We start from the raw sequence: 18,731 nt of genomic DNA, 5'->3' as shown, positions 1-18,731 counted from the left end.
TTCTATAAGAGAAGTGGCATCCACAGTGTGATAAGACATAGTGAGACCTCTAGCTCTGACAAGGCTGCTGCAGAAGCGTACAAAAAAGAATTCTTGGAATTCGTGCAGGCAGAAAGATACATTGCTCAATGTGTCCAACTATGATGAAACAAAGCTCTTCTGGAAGAAGGTGCCAAACAAAACTTATATCATGCAGGAGGAAAGGGCACTACCAGGGCACAAGCCCACGAATGACAGATTGACCCTTCTGCTACTTGCAAATGCAAGCACTGATCTGAAGATTAAGCCACTACTGGCAGACCATCGTAGGACCCCTCGTGCATTCAAGGAAAAGAATATGAACAAGACCAGATGCCTGTCATGTGGAAGGCCAGTGGGAAAGTTTGAGTCACAAGGCAATTGTTCACAGAGTGACTGAATGAGGTGTTCACACCCATTATTAAGAGATATCTTTCTGATAACCAGCTGCCTGAAAGGTGCCTTCTGCTGATGGATAATACCCTGACACACCCTCAGCCTTGCTGGTGGATGATAAGGATGCTGAGTATGACTTCATAAAAGTTAAGTTCCTCCCCCCAACACAATACCTCTTCTGCAGCCCATAGACCAGCAAGTGATCTGCAACTTCAAGAAGCTGTACACAAAGGTGCTGTTCACCAGGTGTTTTGATGTCACTGAATAGAGGTCCTTGATTTTGAAAGAGTTCTGGAAGAAACATTTCAGTGTCCTGCACTGCATCTCCACCTCATTGACAAAGCCTGGGAAGATGTCACTTTCCTGATCTTGCACTCAACCTGGAGAAAACTGAGTGGCCAGAATATGTCACTGAACGTGACTTTGAAGGGTCTGATGCACAAGGAGTGGAGGAGATTGTGTCCATGGCCAAGAGTATGGGTCTGGGTGTTGCTGGTGCAGACATAGAGGAGCTTGTTCAGGACCGCAAGGAGGACCTGATGATAGAAGAACTTGCTGAACTCCAGAGTGAGCATCCACTGAGGAACAGAAAGATGGGAAGGAGGTCAGTCTTGGTGTGATAAAATCCACTAAGGAAAAATGGAAGGAATTCACTGAGAAGTGCCACCCTAACATGACTGGAATGAACAGAGTACAGCATCTGATGAATAATAATATGGTTTCTCATTTCCAGAGGGTTATACAGCACAGTAAAGAATAAGGGACATTAGACAGATTTTTTTTTTTTGGTCAAAATTGACCCTGCAGTTAAGAGACACAGAAGATACCCCTGAAGGGGATATCTCCACTGCCCTTATAGCGATGGACTCTCCATCCAAACAAAAACCTTCTCCACATCAGTCTTCCTGTCCATGCCGGAAGTTGCCTCCAACAAGGTTTGTGTTCTCTCTCTTCATACTGTTCTGTAATATATTGTACTTTGTTTCATACTTTATGGCTAAAAATATACATATGGGTTGGAATAATTAACCTTACTTACACTGAACCTGATGGGGAACTTTGGTCTGGCTTAGGACCAATTCGGTTTGGGACCAGAATCATGGAATGAATCGTTTGTGAACTGAGACACTACTGTAAGGGCAGAGATAAGTTATCCACAGCCTTGTGTTCTCTGAAGTGACTTGTCTGCAAGGCTGATTCTCAGCTCCTCACTCGATGGAGAAGAAAGAAAGACAGATTACACAGGAGGGATTGACAGGAAAGAGATGTTCAGTGGCTTGGTAGATAGAAAGTTAGCAGAAAAGGGAGGAAGTGAGCAAAGTAAATGTTGTAAATTGTACAGTGCATAGACATCTCTTGATGATCAGTGATTCAGTCTTTACCTACGCAATAGAGGGTGGTCTTGTTGTGAAAGGTAATGTTCCCCTAGGTTGTGCCTTTTCCAACGTCACCAGAATAATATGTAGTAGAAGTAGGTCATGAACTCAAGACTATCTGCGTCTAGTGTGAGTTTGCTTTCCCTTACACCATGATACACTAGAAATCATCAACCACCAAGAATGGAGCAACAGAGACTGTTACAACTTGAGAGATTTCATTGGATTCAGCAAGCCTGAAGAAAGATAGTGTTTTGCCCTCCTGGCCAATTAGAATCTTGCATTCCATTAAGTAGTCCCAGTGAACTAACATTTCCATATATATATGCAAGTTTGGAAGAACTTGGATCTCCTGAGCAATTCAACATGGACCAATTTTCACACCAGAGATAATTTAGTTCCAAAGATTTCTTTATTCTTTTTCTTGTCAACAACAGGTTATAAATACAATAACATAAAAAGGCTAACTATATATGACCAAACCTGAAATCTAAATTAACCGAGAAGACACTGAAATTCAGAAAACTCAGAAAGTGACCACATCAATTTGTTATCAAGTGGAAGTGATAACCTTTAGTCAAAACAAGTTAAGTTTAGCTTCACATGTCTGGGTTTTGTGTGCTATTGCAACTTGGAAAATCCTGCTTACTACATATTCATCATCACACATAAGGTATAATTGAAAAATACAGTGTGCATTTAAATAAAAAAGTATTACAGTAGAAGACACACTGATATTAATGCTCCTCAGAATACTCCCTTTCACTTGAAACACGCTTATCCCATCATTTTTGCTACTTTCTGAAGCAGTTCTGGAAATCTTGCTTTGTTGTTGTTGTTGCTGTGGGTATTTTTTTTTTTTTTGAGGGGGTACAAAGTCATTTTGCTATATTGTTCACACTAGGTTTCTCTCAAACTCCTGGTGATCTGCTTACCTCAGCCTCCGAAGTGCTGGGATTGTAGTCATGTGCCATCATGCTTGGCTGCTGCACATCTTCAGTTGTTCTGTCAGGCAAAATCGATTCAAATATTTACCTTGCATGGTCACTATGACTCTAGGGTAGAGCCAGAAGTCACACAGATGGCTGAGGACACATGGTAATAGACAGCACAGCAGCAGCATTCACTGCATGTTTTGATGACACCTTCTAAAGAGGTGAAAGACGACTTCCAGAACTGCTTCAGAAAGTGGCAAGAACAATGGGATAAGGGTGTTCAAAGCAAAGTGGAGTTTCTGAGGGTGGTTAACAGCAATGTGGCCTTTTGCTACAGTAAATTTTTAAAATTTAATCATTCACTGTATTTTTGATCACTCTTGTAATTTTGCCCTGAGATCGATGATAGCTGCTTGGCTTGGCTAGAGGTCCCTAGAAAAGACAGGTTCCTACATGTCAGCTGCTTTGTGCATCTTTCTAGTCCCAAACAGCTGATCTACCCATTGGTGTCCTCTGCTGTCCATTGCTGGTCACTTGGGCTGAGGAGTTCACATTTTGGGGAGCAACACTCAACCATAAAAGGGTCTGAGTTGGTGGATAAATGCACCATGTTCTTCTGCTCTCGGTGGGACAATTCTAAGGTGTGTCCGTAGTCACTGGTGTGTTCACAATCTCTCAGGAAGTCCCAGTAACATTGTGGTTATGCCGCTCTCAGCCATACCCTTCCTTTGAAATCATCTATCATTACTGTCCTTGTTCCCTAATTTTACTTATCCATTCTTCCTGAAAATGGTCACCAAATAAACTACTTGCACCCAAATTCTTGTCTTAGTCTATTTGCAAGAACCTAAATGAGAACAAACAAATCTCAGCTAGTGTATCAGATCTGATGCTCATAGATCCAGTTGAATCTTTGGGACGATCAACATTAGGTTGGTCTGAAGATTAAGACAGATATCATGTAGGGGAATGCAGCATATTCATTGAATAAAACCTTGATAAATTTGGGAGGCAGGAAATCTGTACTCTTGTGTCTCTACAGGGAAGGTTTGCAGGAATTTATATGGGATTGTAGACAATCTTAGTTGGGGAAGGAAGTCACTAGCTTTGAATCACAGTAAGAATGTTACCATTTGAATGAAGGACAGGCTGTGAAAAGTCCTTTATAGCAAGCTTTTGGTTTGAAGAAGAAGAAATAAAACTAACTCATTATCTTTTCCTTAATGCTTTTAAGAAAAAATTCTTTCATTTTTCTAGCTAGCAAGGGATGGTACATGGACTTGAAATGCCAGCACTTTTATTAGTCTTCTACTGCTACTCTAATGTGTAGACACAAATATAGGAGCTGAAGCAGCACAAATTTATCATCTTAGGGTTGCATGGGTCAAAAATCGGACATGGGTCTCACTGGTTAAAGGCAGTGTCAGCACGGCTGAATTCTCTGGCAGTGTCTCTATGGGTGAGTTTATTTCCTTGGCCTTTCCAGCACTTAGGAGCCATCCAAATTCCTTATTAACATCCCTTCCTCCAGCTCCCAGTTGGCACTGCTGTATCTTCCTTTACCTGACTGCAGCCAGAAAGGTTCTCTGTTTTTCAGAAATCATGTGATGAGATGGTGAGCATCATGATCACCCAGGATAACCACAGGACAATCCTAGTGATATCTCTGAAGTCCCTTTTTAAATGAAAATTTAATCTATTTAAATTAACAAATGCTGTATAAATTTACGGCATGCAACATGATGAGTTTTGATATACATATACATTGTGGAATAGTTCAACTACACTAATTAACAGAAATATCACTTCACTGAAGTTATTTTTGTGTGAGTCATCAGAACATTCCAAATTTACTCTTTTAGCAACTGTCAAGTATATAATTCATTGCAATTAATCATCACATTGCACAAACATTACCTGAAGTTATTCTTTCTGAATAACTGAATTTTTATCATTTGATCAATATCTTGCAAAATCCCTTTTGCCTTGTAAGGTCATGCATTTGTTGTGAAATGCATAAACCCTGAGGTAGAATTCAACAAATTTGGTCAAGCCTTAAATTTGTTTGAAGTTTAAGGTACAAGTTGTTTAACTGTGACCTTTCCTGTGAGTCATGTCTGGATGGAGCCCGCTTGAGTATTTGTTACTATGTGTATAAGGATTCTTGATTTCTTCATGATGGTGTGACTTCATTGATGCTTTTTTCCTATTCTGATTTTGTGACTCATGATGCTTTGTAACGTTTTCTTGAATATCCAGATTGAGTACATGTGTTAAATGAGTAGAATTAAAGGCAGGATGAACTACATAATCTGTAAATCCAGCACAGGATGAAAATGTAGCGCTCTCATAATCAAATGAGAAAACATTACAAACACCCAAAAATTCTGCACGCGTCTCTTGCAGTCTCGAGTTTGCCAAGGTTACCCCTGCTCTGACTCTTTCTGTCTGGCTTCTTTTATTCAATGTTGTGATTGTGAGATGCCTATATTGTTGTATGCAATTGTAATTTATTTACTATGATTATTTACTTATTGTATAAAATCTTAAAGTCATTATTGCTAATAGCATAGTAACATCTGAGCTTCATTTTCTCAAATTGCAAATGGTTACGTGCACACATGCATTGTAAAGATGAAATCTGTCTTTCCTGGACAGAGAAGGGAGAGGGGGCTAATTGGGTTTTGAACTTGGAATATGATGCTGGTTACCCAGTAACTACCAATTATCTAACCCACAGAAGATATTGACACACTTCATCACATTACCTTCTGTTCCAAATGGCTATATTTTTTTCTCTCACGAGTGAATTTCTGCTGATGACTTTAGCTGATGATATACTAAATCTAAATACTACATAACTTGTTTTTCTAGTTCTTGGGACCTGGAGACTTTCTCTTATTTTATTTTCAAGTTATTTACTTTCTCCTTCTTGCCATGTTAGTGTGAGGATGGTTATGGAGAAATCACAGCAAAGTGAAAAATTCACAGGAATGAAACACAACTAAGACATCAGTGACACCTTAGCTTGTTTTGAATGCAATGTCAGTAAACGTTTTATTGTAATGTTTTTGAAGCTTCTAAGAATACATTCTTTTTACATTTTATTATAACAGCATTCTTGATATATAATTCATGTATGATACAATCTTCTTAAAATATACAATTTCATGGTTTTCAGCATATTCACAGAGTTGTGAAACCATGAATATTATCAGTTTTAGAATATACCCATGCCTCAAAAGGAAAACCACTTATTAGCGGCCATTCTCCATTTTCTATCAAACTCTTTTCCTTTTTCCCTTCAAGAAGGTGGCCACTAATATGCTTTATATTCATTGTCTTATCTGTTGTGAATGTTTCTTTTTAAATTTTTATTAGTACATGCTTCCAGTCCATCGTGTTTGTATTCCTTGTGTGGAGTTGGTACATGGACATGACACATCCTAATTCTTTTTTCATTCCCTTTTCCTCCACTTCTTGGTCTACTTCTTATTGGGAAGATCTATCTCCCCAATCTATCTCCCAACATTTCATATAAATAAAGTTATACAATAAATAGTATTTTTTATCAATGACTTCTTAAAGTTAGCATAATGTTTGTGAGGCTCATCTATACTGTAGCAGGTATCAGTCCTTCAGTCCTTCTTGCTGGACCATACTCCATTATATAGTTACGCCACATTGTGTTTATCCATCTACTAGTTGATGGGCATCTTGGGTGTCTCTTCATTTTGATTAGTATGAATAGTTACTAATTTTTATATGGAAAGATGTTTTTATTTTTTACAAATTATTATGACATGTACTTTTTAGATTTTTATGAGTCCAGAGTTCTGGGCTTATAACACCCATAGCCCCTGTGATTTCCATAGTGACTAATAGGACAGTAAGTATATCTTTTGTTAAAGTATTTTAGCCTTTTGTCTTTGGTTTCTGAGGCAGTTTCAGAGCCATAAATATCAATAACAGTATTGTCGGGTTGCCTTAGGTCTCAAAAACAACCCTAGGAGACAAAATATCTCTCCCTACACACCCCTTTTGCCCACCTTCCACTTCAAGGTAGTCATAGAAACTAAAATTTCACTCTAATTTTTCTCCAGCCTTTAGCTCTTAGAGCTGGCCATAGAGAAATTCTCTGATCTATCTTGTTTGATAGTAGTCCATAAAGACTTCCATTCAAGCAGGGTCTTGTCCCATAGGTGCGAGGAAGGGAAGCCACATGAAAGGTCATGCAAAATTGCAGACATGTCTTGGTGAGTGTGCTTAATCTATTAACATTGAAGCATGCGTCTCTCTGTCCAGTCACATTGCTACTTGTTGTATTTGAATCACTTTTATCTAATGAACTCTCCATTAAAATGCAAAGGACGGGGTTCAGAGGGCTTCTGGCCAGTCAAACATGAGGAGGCTCCAAAAAGCCTGCCTGGCAAGAGCACTGAAGCTCTGCACCCTATCCATATATCTTTCCCTGTGTACTTCTTCATCTATACCCCTTGCAATAAACTGGTAAACATAAGTAGGTATTCCCGAGTTCTGCGAACACGTGCATAAACCAGACACAGAAGGGTATTGTAGGAACTCTGATTTATAGCCAGTAGATCAGAAGCACAGATTACAAACTGAGACTTACTTTTAGCGTCAAAAGTTGGGAGGTGGACACTTGGAGACCAAAACCTCACACTCGGGTTTAAGGCTACCTGTAGGAAGATAGTGTCAGAACTGAATGGAATTAGACGACAGGCAGCTGGTGTTCAATGAAGAATGAATTGCTTATTTCTACATTCTCTGAATTTCTCATTACTTTTTGGGTTGCAGAAGTGATCTGTGTTGTGAGCATACAGTAAGAGAGTGTTCGAGTTATTTTTTCATCCAGATATTGCCAGAGATGTATAGGTAGGGATGGAATTGTTTAAATAACTCTGTTTAACATGTTCAGGAACTGCCAAACTGCTTTCCAAAGTGACTGCATTGTTTTCTACCCTAGCAGCAGTGTATGAGAGGGTTCTATGGACACTTGTCTATATCTTCACCAACAATTGTTATCATTTTAGGAAAGAATTTCTGGTGGAAAACCAGTCAGTGATTTTCTTCCTTTATTTTTAACTATTTTTATTTTAAAAATTAAAAAACTGACAAAGCAACAATGAAGACAAAATCAAAACAACACAAAAACAACAAAAATAAAACATGACTTAGAGACAAAATGATAGAAATTTACAATGGTTGCTAACTTATACACTGTTATCTTCAGCAAAGTTGCTCAGTCCATTAGACATAAGAATGTTAGATTGATCAAACAATCAAAGACAGTAACAAGTAAAAAACAATAAAAATAATTTTTAAAAATCATTGGAAATGATGCAGAACTTCACCGTACAAAATGGTAGGAGTTCAACAATGGTTCTTATACTATACGTTGTTTTCAGATCAATTACCAAATTCAAGTGTGTAAAATTGGTCAAGAAAACAAAAAGAAAATTTTAAGCATTGACTGTTCCTCTCAATAAACTACAGGCATCAGTAATACACCTATTCCAGCTATCCTTACATCTACATATAAACTTTATTTTTCATTTAAGAAAAAAAACAACATAACAAAAACAAATGTATAAACAAAACAGCATAGAGAGCAATAAAAATGATGCAGAATTTCAAAACATGGTGATAGGATATTAACAATGGTTAGGTTAGAATTTATACTTGTTGCCTGAAACTGTTTTGGATAAAAAGTTTTCAAAATGTAAATAAATTATTTTCTAAGATGGGAAAAATAAGAGAACTCATGAATGGTCTTGGAATCAACCAGAGAATGACAATGGTTGGTGGCTAATTGGCACCTGGTTTCATTAACAGCGCAAACAAGAAGATTCTAACGTAATCAGCTTCCTAATGTCTGTCTACTAGTCCTGGGTCCCAGGCTGAACCAACCATGCTGGGAGGCTGATGGCAGTTCAAGTCAAGCTACTTTCACCTTATGGTTGTAAGATAGATGGAAGAGACTCAATAACTGTTAAAAGAAAAGTTTATCCCCCAGCTATTTTGCTTGAGGAACTATTCTGTGTCACTAATAGCCCCAATACTGAAACACATGTGTATACAACATATAAAATTGTCACAGCATTGTTCATGTTAGAAAAATAAATAACCACAAACAAACACCCCAAAGGAAACATCTGAACACACCCTGAGTGTCCTTCCACTGTGCAGTGACTGGACAATTGTATTCCATCTATAGAATAAAACATTTTGCAAGAATGACTAAGAATGGCTTTAGAGCTCAAGGTTGACTTGGAGGAGTACTTGAGAATGATAAATGAGAAAAAGTTGTAACGGGACAAGACAAAATCATTTTGTAAAAATTCTACAAAATATACATATTTGCAGTCATGGAGAAACAGGATTCCATGGTTATAAATGGGGGAAAAGGGAACAAATTCTTTATCTTAGTGGTGTTATACAGTGGGTGTTATTGTATAATTTCTGACAAGAATTTAATATAAGAAAGTGTAGCTTTTTAAATGTCAGTGAGTTTACCCAAAGCACTTATATACATGGATCTAAACAAAAAAGGTTCTCTGACAAACTGGTAAGTAGAGAACTATTACTAATAAGCCTATTTCATCTAATATCAAGAGGCATATAAAATTTTACCAACAGTTCTGCTTGTGTAGTCTCATGAAGAATCTAAACACTTGTAAACTAAATCATTGAAGAGTGTTTACATTTTAGGTTGCATTTTTGGTGCATGTGAGGAGTACTTTTTAATATTTTTAAAAAATTGCATACCATCCTTGATCTTTTCACTAAAATAACACTTTCCTAAATATAGTTCAATAATAATTTTGTGGGATAATGCAAACAAGAATGAGGACCTCTTTCTGCCATTTACAAATGTTGGAGCTTTCATTTTAGTGAATAAAATACTGCCATCCCTCCTGTGTACTTCCAAACAAGTGGGGCAGAAGCTAGGAGCAGCACCCAGAGAGGCTGCTAGCATTCCACAGTTGTGACCCTGTTTACACCAGTCCAACTTGCTGTACTAGAGGGGTGGGACTCCCATCAACTCTGTGCCCTACAACTGCTGTTTCATGATGGCAGCTGAGATAAGCACCCTTCGTTATCCAACAATAGCACTGGAGATGTAAAGAGAATGGAGGAAACACTTCTAGGATATGTAGAGACTGGGGATCTGAACTGTATCTCTTATATGAAAAACCCAATATATTACTGAAGAACCAAACCAAATATAGATAATAAGAAATAGGGAGATCTTTTCCAAATGGGAAGGGAATCAAGAGTAGGAGGGAGAGAGGAGAAGGAAGGGAGGGAATAAGGGTGAAAAAAAAATGGGAAAAAACTGAGATAGGTCTTTTGCAAATGGGAAGGGGACCGAGAGAGGGAAGGCAGAAAGAACTAAGGTGAGTTAAGTGTGTGTACCAACTCCACGTGTTGAGTGTAATCACTAGCTACCACACACATATACTAATAAAAATGAACAAACACAAAAAGAAATTGGTGTCTGAGCCCAAGGGTCTGTCCCAGGCACTGATCCTAAGACTCATTTTCCCTTGCCACAATTTCTGAAAAAAGACCTCAACAGTTAGCCAAAGGGGGCTGATGGAGTATGTTTAAAGCGTTGGAAAAATCACTACCCATGGGCATAAACTCAACTACTTTATTTTTTATTGTGTTAGAAAACATATAACGTGAAAAGTACCCTCTTAATTTTGAAATGTATGAGCCTTAGCTTTTTAAAGAGTCTCATTTTTATTAGTATATGTGTGCAGTACAGAAGGATTACATTCTTCAGGGGAGTTGGTACATGTACACAAAATGTCTTCACTCTTTTTACATCCCTCTTTCCTCCCTCCCACTCTGCCCCTCCATTTCTTGGTCTCCTTCCTATTTGCAAAAGATATTTTTTAAACCTACAATTCATTTTCAGTGTTTATTGTTCAGATGAAAAAGTACTGACAAGTGATTTTCACTGCCTTATCTCTAAACCGGAGGGCAAGTATTTCTGGCATGTATTATACTTTGTTATGAAGTTCCTGGATGACAGAAAAACAGGAGCTGTTGCCTGGGTTTCAGAGCACATTTGACCTAACGCCTCTCCTACTGACCACACAGAATACCCCACGCAGACTCTGTGCAGAAGTCTTTGTTCCCACAGAGTTATCACAAATTAATTTGGAATCAGCATTATGATATTTTAGGTTGTGAGAGCAAGACATTTTTTCAAAAAAGACCTATTTAAATTTTATCTGATAATTTGTTTCTAAAATGCAAAGATAATTGTAATGACAGATAAACATATTAACATTGCAATTTCCACTTTCTGTAATGATATAGCAATTCTAGAAGGTACAGAAGGCAGATATTTTTATCCTCATTTGCTGAATCAGAAAAATGAGCCTTGGGAGGTTGAGTTGCTTTGCCCTGGATCTCACCCCATACTTGGAGGACCCTCATGTTTTTATTTGGGAGTATGAGAGGCAGTCTTCCCTGCGCACTAGTATATGGTTGAGAGACTATATTTGCAAGCATTAGTTAGTCATTAATTTTACTTTGGCAAGATTTAGAACTTCCCTAGTTTAGTTATCCCTAATCAGTTGTTAATTCTCTCTCCAGGTGAAACTCAGATCCTCCCCAGTTTGGTAACTTCACAGGCATCCTGAATTGAAGGAAGAAGAGGTTGTAACCCACACTTAACTCCTGTGTTTTTTGTCCCACGTTTCTAGTTTGTGTGGACTGACTGAAAAAATACACTCCATCTAAATACACATTTACATCACAAAAACAATTATATGGAAATGTGATGGTCATAGAGGTGACTTTTAAGCTTAGAAAGGTTACAGAGAAGACTCAGGAACAGCTGCAGGAAGACCAGAGGGTGGAAACCTGATTTTGCAATGTACCAAATGTGAATCCTACTAATACATCATATTAAAGGGGGAAAATAAAATCATATTCTTTTTCTCAACCCCACCTGTATTTTTTTAGAGAGTGCACCAACATATGAACCAATAAATACAGCTTCTGATAAGTGTTGCTAAGCAGTATTTTTCTGGTTCCACCCCAAGCAGTTTGCAAGAATGGCAACTTTCCTCAAGGTTTTCCTGAATGGTTTTGGAATGGCCCTGCAGGTTTCTCAGCTTCTTCTTGTCTTGGGAAAGGAGACATGGGAGGACTTGGACTCCTCATTTTTCCTCCAGCACTCAATGTGCTAATCCTAGGGTGCAGTCATAATTGCCCCAGGGCTGCAGCTAGTCAGTGTTTCTTGGAGACAGCTCAAAGATGCAACATTTGTGCTGAAGGTGTCAGTCGTGTGTCTACTGGCGTCGATGCTGTTGGCTAATCATTCCCTCCAAGTCAGAGAATGTAGTCACAGGATTTTTCTTTTATGTGTTTTCATACCCTCTTTAGTCTCAAGGCTATACTGAAGTGTCACCCACCCTACTTGATAGGGTAGTCATCTAGCCTATTGCCTATGCCTCTGTTCCACTTTCCTTGAACCAAAGTCATGGTTTGGACTCTTCCAGGTTTCTTTTAGGTCTATTTGTGTGGTCATACCTCCAAAACCCTGTAAATCTAACCAGATTCATTTGAGTAAAATGAAGTTTATTCCCTTAGAAGAACCAAGCAGGTATTTGAAAGTATGTATTGGTAGTCACCATGTTCTGTGAAGCCTCTCCCAGTTGTTTGTGGAATAAAGGTGGGAGGTTTTCATTACTCTTCAGTCTTCCATGTTTATGTTTGTGAGCTTGCTATCTTAGCAGGGCATAATATAGAACAGAGTTTTCTTTAACCTCCTGGATTTGCCAAGGACAACTGATGTCATTTGTAGTCCAGTGTCTGTTTAGGTAGGCATGCACTTATATCTCACTTGCATGGGAAAGGAGAGAAAAATGTGAGTCCGGAAAAAACTGGTTTTTCCCAGGGCATAAATGACTCACTGTCTCAAGGCTGGAGAGTTTCATGCACTCCGCTTAGTATCTTGTGGACACCTTGCCACCCGATAGCCTGCCTTTTATGGACAATATTCTGTTAAATGCCGAACTATCCCATCAACTCAAGTCCTTCCATCTTAAGTGGAATTAATCTATAAATTTGAAATATTTCTCAAATCTTTAGATAGTAGATTTAAGACTTCTTTGCTGTGTTACTTACTGAGTTTGTATTCACAGGGCCTCTTGCCATCAACACCTTGATAAATCATATTAGCTATGCACAATTGCATTTAAATCTCAATCCTTCTCTTTGCCGTTGTGCCAAATATCATCATTTGATATCTGGCCTAGGTGTTTCTGAGCTCTCTCTTGAGCTAAGCCTTCCTTTGTTCACTCACTGAAGTCATCATATGTATGTGCTGAATGAATGAATGGGCCTCAGTATATTCATTTGTGAACTGGAGAGATTGAAGTAGTTTATTATATGATCTCATTCAGCCCAAACATTTGAACATTCTTTAAGTCTATATCATCATAATTAGTCAGGATGCTGTGATGTACAATGCAAGAGCAGCTTAGATGTGACAACTCTCTATAATTAGGTTTCTGCCTTAGGTAGAGACTTGACTTGAACATACATTTACTATCATAGAATGAAGATAGGTACATGATACACAGGATTTATTTAGGATAAAGTATACTATGTTTTGAGATATGTCTGAAACATATTTTCAGAAAATTCCTTTAGAAAAAATGAAAAGATGAAGACTGTTAAAAAAGATATTTAATTGACCAAAGCTTCATTAAATTCTTCTATCATACATTAGAACAACCTAGAGCATTTTATGCTTGCATCCTCGGCTTGATGCCCTGAACTGCTGTTTAAAATTTCTAGTGAGAAAAATTATAGAAATGTGCTAGAGAGGCAACTCTGATTTGAGATGGTTATGTTTAATGTGGGACAAACCGCATAACTTTGGAGGCAGACAAATACAGTATTGAATTCTGGATCTGATCTACTACTTATTAACTCTGAAGTCTTAGCCATACTGAGATTCAATTTCCCTATCTGTATAACATATAATAAATTTACTATTTCATTGATACATCCAGACTTTTGGATACTATGTGGTATATTTATTATGCTTTGTTCCCAACTAACAATTAAACCCATAGTTTTAAATGTAGTGGCTATTTTTTTTTTTGTCTTTTTGAGACAGTTCTCACCATGCAGCTCAGGCTAGCCTTGAGCTCACTTTGTAGCCCAGGCTGGTCTTGAACTCGAAACAATCCTCCTGCCTCAGCCTCCCGAGGGCTGGGATTACAGGAATGTGTCACCATGCTTATTATTTGAAAAGGCAACTGATATACTGCCTTAAAATAAATCTATCATTTGGTCTCTGGCTTTTTTGTTTGTTTTGTTTTGCTTTCTTGAGACAGCATCTTGCTATGTAGTTCGGGCTGGTCCTGAACTCACTACATAGCCCATGCTGCCTTGATCTCACAGAAATCCTGCTTCAGCCTCTTGAGTGCTGGGATTACAGGCTTGCATCATCATGCCAGAGAGGTTTCTGGCTTTTCAGATATCCTTTAGGTGAAAGAGATTTCCATTTATGAAAGTGAAACATATATTATTGGGAAATAATATGTTGTCCTGAAAGAAGACCTAAACCCTAGGAAACGACCTCTCTCATGAACTCTGAGGGTTTCGTTTTTCTCTACATTACAAAACAAGTTATTGAGGATGGAGTGCAGAAGACCAATAAGAAACAGGAGTGGTAATGCTCAGTGTGGATGGAAGATGCCCATCGTGATACTGAGCTTCAAAACTATCACCCACCTCAGCCAGGTTGAAAAGCTCTAGATGGAACAAAAAGAGACAGAGCTCTCTGCCTACTGAACTCTCACCAGGCCTCCTAGATGAACGCTGCTTCTCCACATCAACGAGAAATGTCTCTAGGTGCAATTTATTATAATAAATTGTGTAATCTGGAAACAAAAATGTGTTCACAAAGTGTCTAATTAATGCCACTTCTCCCGCCAAGTCCTCAGTTACCCCTTCACAGCTGGTTCTCTTTCTTCTGGGACTGATCTGTTAAGAGGACTCAGTGGTGTAGAAAAGAAATCTCTGTCTGCTCCACCTCGTCCTTGCGTACAGGTGACTGTTCTGAGTAAATTAGCCTTCCCCATGAGAATGCAGGAGGGAGTCTCAATTTTGATGGAGTTCAGCACTGTCCTTTTGCAGCTGGGGAAACTTATGCTTGGGACAGTTGTGTGACTTTCACATGCACCTGACTAATGGCAGAGCTAGAGTTAGAACCCATTTCTCCTGACCCTAAATCTAGTGCTATTCTATTACAACAACGAAAATCCAGAAAAAGGCATGGTTTAAATATTCACCTATATTCCTGAAAGGAAATATATACATTTTGTGTGTACTATCCATAATTTTGGGAGAGGTCCCTCTGTGGATGGACGCAATGCTGCATGGTTCATTCCTTGAAGCTCCAAGGAGAGATTTAATGTCACAGATAATGAGGAGAGGCTGCATGGTGTGGGCCAGGATGTGAATGCCTATGGGGGTTGGCATGAATTCTAGTTTGAGTGAGAGCTGACTCATTAGGCCTGGGAAGCAAAGCCACTGCAGCAAAGGTTTATGCTAATAAAGTAATTTGAAGTGTATTTCATGCCATTTCAGGTACCCTGCTTCTGTGCTGGGTTTACGCAATCCTACAACCCATAATAAATCCTTTGTTGTGACATGTCCAGATGAATGTCACACATCCAGAAATTCTTCTTTTACAAAAGAACAATATGGACAAATGTCAGCATCTTCATGGGAAAGACTGGAAATTTCCTTTCAAACTATTTTCTTTTGATTCATTCTGAAACATGTATGCAAGAATCTCATGTCCTTGATTCTATATCATTCTAATAGTTAATCCTCATTATATAAGTACCATCTGTGGGTGAATGAAAGTCTGTTTTTGAGCTGTCTCTTTAGGAGCTACCAGCCATGAGTAGCTATTAGTGAAAATAGATGTCTAGCTGTTTTATCAAAAATGATATTCCAGCCGAGCATGATGGTACATGCCTATAATCCCAGCATTTGGGAGGCTGAGGCAGGAGGATCCCTATGAGTTCAGGACCAGACTGTGCCACACAGGTGAGTTCAAGGCCAACGGGCACTACATAGTAAGACCCTGTCTCAAAAACAAAAACAAAAAGCACCATAAAAGAAATGATACTGCAAGTGTTCAACACCCCTGTGTACCTAGTGGCTTCCATATTGGTCACTGCAGATGTGGAATATTCCATTATCACAGAAAGCTCTTAACACCAATAATTTGGTAAACATTAAAGAAGTGGACTGTGGAATTTTTGCTAGACTAAATATATTGAATGGCCTCCCATTAAGAATACAAAAATGTTAGATGAAGTATTTTAAAGCTAGTAAATGTCCATTGAACTGACATTTAAAAAAGAATCCATAATGTCCAAGTGAAGTTACTGTAGAAATCGTGGAGCAAGGTACATGCTGTAATTGGAGTTTCTAAGAATCTTAGGGATACTGAGCTTCTGATTGGCCATATGAGATAAAGGAAATAGGAGATGAACCTTAGAGGTCACCCAGTGGAAATCTGTTGGGAGATCTTATGCTTTGATCCTTCAGCATTGTACCTTTGGAGATGACATAAACTAGAAAAAAACTCATTGTGCAGGATATGATATCAGTGAAAAAAATATTTTTACCATAATGCAGAAGTGAGAGTGAAAGAAGTTTTCTAAAAATTTGTACTCATAAAAGAACTCTTACCCAAGCTGATTTCATGTTCACCTTGCCTTTGCAGCCTGGAAAATTTTAGTCATATCATTTAGCTCCAGTGGTAGCCATTTGATAATTTGCTTGGGCACTTGGCAGAGAAAAATGACTTTTTTGATGGGGGACACTTCAAGTTTAAAATCACATTCAAAAGTTCCCACAGACAAAATTTCAAATAAAAATGAGAAGCTCACAGTTTAAAATTTACAATACACAAGGAAAGGAGATATCACTAGTGAAAACAAGGAGACAGCAGAGAAATGATCAGACTTAGAAGACAAAATAATAGATAATAATTAATTTTAAAATTTAGCTGAGACTAATAATTTCAAATAAAGTTTAAGTAATCCTAACTGACTCATACCAAGGGAGAATCTGTATATATCTACATCAAAATATTTATATTTCTAGTTAAATATCTTCCCACACAGAAAATGCCAGGCTTGATTTTCAATGCATTCCAATGCACGTATTTTCAAGTAAATGGCTCCAATATGAAACAATCTATTATGCAGTATAGAAAAGGAAATAATATTATAATCATTGAGATTACAGTAACCTTGATGCCAAATCTGATGAAAATGGTATGAGAAAGTAAAGGTACAGGATCATCTTACCAGCATAAATGCAAAACCTCTCAATGAAATATTAATAAAATAAGACTAAGGAAATATAAAAAAAATCAGATTTTATCATTGCCAGTATTGTTATTTCAATTTGAAGTTTAAAAACATATCAATATGCATCATTCCATTAACGGGTTATAGGAGAGAAAACATCTAGTCATCTAAATATATACAGAAAAATTGACAAAATTTACTATATATTATGAAAATAGAATGCAAAATATATACAAACTCTCAGTAAAGTAGAAATGGAAGGAAACTTTCTCAATTTAATAAAGATCCTCTATTAAGTATATATCAAGTATAACACTTAAAGATGAATGTATGAAAGCATTTCTTATAAGATTAAAAGCAAGAAAAGATTCCCGCTGTATAATTTCCCTTCAAGATTGTATTTGAGATCTTGGAAGGATCTATAAGGTAAGATGACAGTCTGAAATAATAAAATAAAATTGTCACTACAGGTATTCACTGATATTATTGTCTGCATTAAACACCTAAAATAAACTTTAGTAAAATGTTACAAATAACAAAAGAATTAAGAAGGTATTGATATACAAAGCAAAATGCAAAATTAATTTAATATCCATAAACCAGTATTTATCAATTAGGTGGAACAGTTTTTAGCAGATACTGTTTAGAAAAAAGAAACATGGAATATAAAGCACTTAGAGATTATATAATGAAGTATATACAAATTATTTGTGGAAAAATTACAAAAATACATAGGAGGTAACTTAAAAACCCCTCAAAATGCAGAAATAAGCAATATTCTTACATGAAAATTTCAATAGAACAAAGGTATACATTCTTGCCAAATTGATCTATATATTGAATGCAATTATAAGCAAAATCTCAGTAGTAGATAGAGTCTACTTCAAAGGACAATTGTAGAATATTCACATCACAGAGAACTGATAAATGTTTGAGATGACAGACAATCTAAATATCTTGGCTTGATCACTATACCGAGTAGACATGTACAAAATATCAAACTGTGCCCCATAAGTATGTACAGTTATTATCTGTTGATTAAGCAGGATATAAAAAGAAGATGAAGAACATAAGAAAACTGTACACCCATGTACCAAAATATGTATGAGAATGCTCATAGCAGCACAATTCATATGAGCCCCAAACTGAAAATGAACTAATTTTTATAAAAGTGGACATTAATAAACAGCAATATTCTCATTCAACTCAATATAAATTTAACACAAATTATATACAACATCAGTATATATATATATATATATATATAATGATAATATATATCAGATACAAATATAGATGGTCAGATTTAAAAGTTTGTAAGAGAAGAGTGAAACAGAAGTCAAAATCAAGGATGATGGAGGATCCTGATATGGAAAAGGCACATAGGAAAAATTCTAAAATGCTGATAAGTTTCTGTGTCTTAAATTGGGTTATGTACATTTGACATAGCAAAATAGTGAAAGTTTGGAATTAAGCAAAAGACTTAGAGATATCTACATAACATGTAGCAGTGCTGAACAGCAGTCCATTTCCACCGGGTCTGTGGGCTTCTCCTTCTACATACATGTCTGTTTGGTTTTTGTTTTTTTGTTTTTTTTTTTTTTTTTTTT

General features: G+C 37.2%; 1 pseudogene; it reads left to right on the top strand.

Moving 5' to 3' along the window:
* Positions 1–878: 878 nt before the first annotated feature.
* LOC102008404 overlaps positions 879–18,731 on the top strand; it is a 20,842-nt pseudogene continuing 2,989 nt past the window's right edge.

Source organism: Chinchilla lanigera, unplaced genomic scaffold (assembly GCF_000276665.1).
Source record: "Chinchilla lanigera isolate Chin_1 unplaced genomic scaffold, ChiLan1.0 scaffold00014, whole genome shotgun sequence".
NCBI lineage: Eukaryota > Metazoa > Chordata > Mammalia > Rodentia > Chinchillidae > Chinchilla > Chinchilla lanigera.
This window is presented reverse-complemented; position numbering and strand designations above follow the sequence as displayed.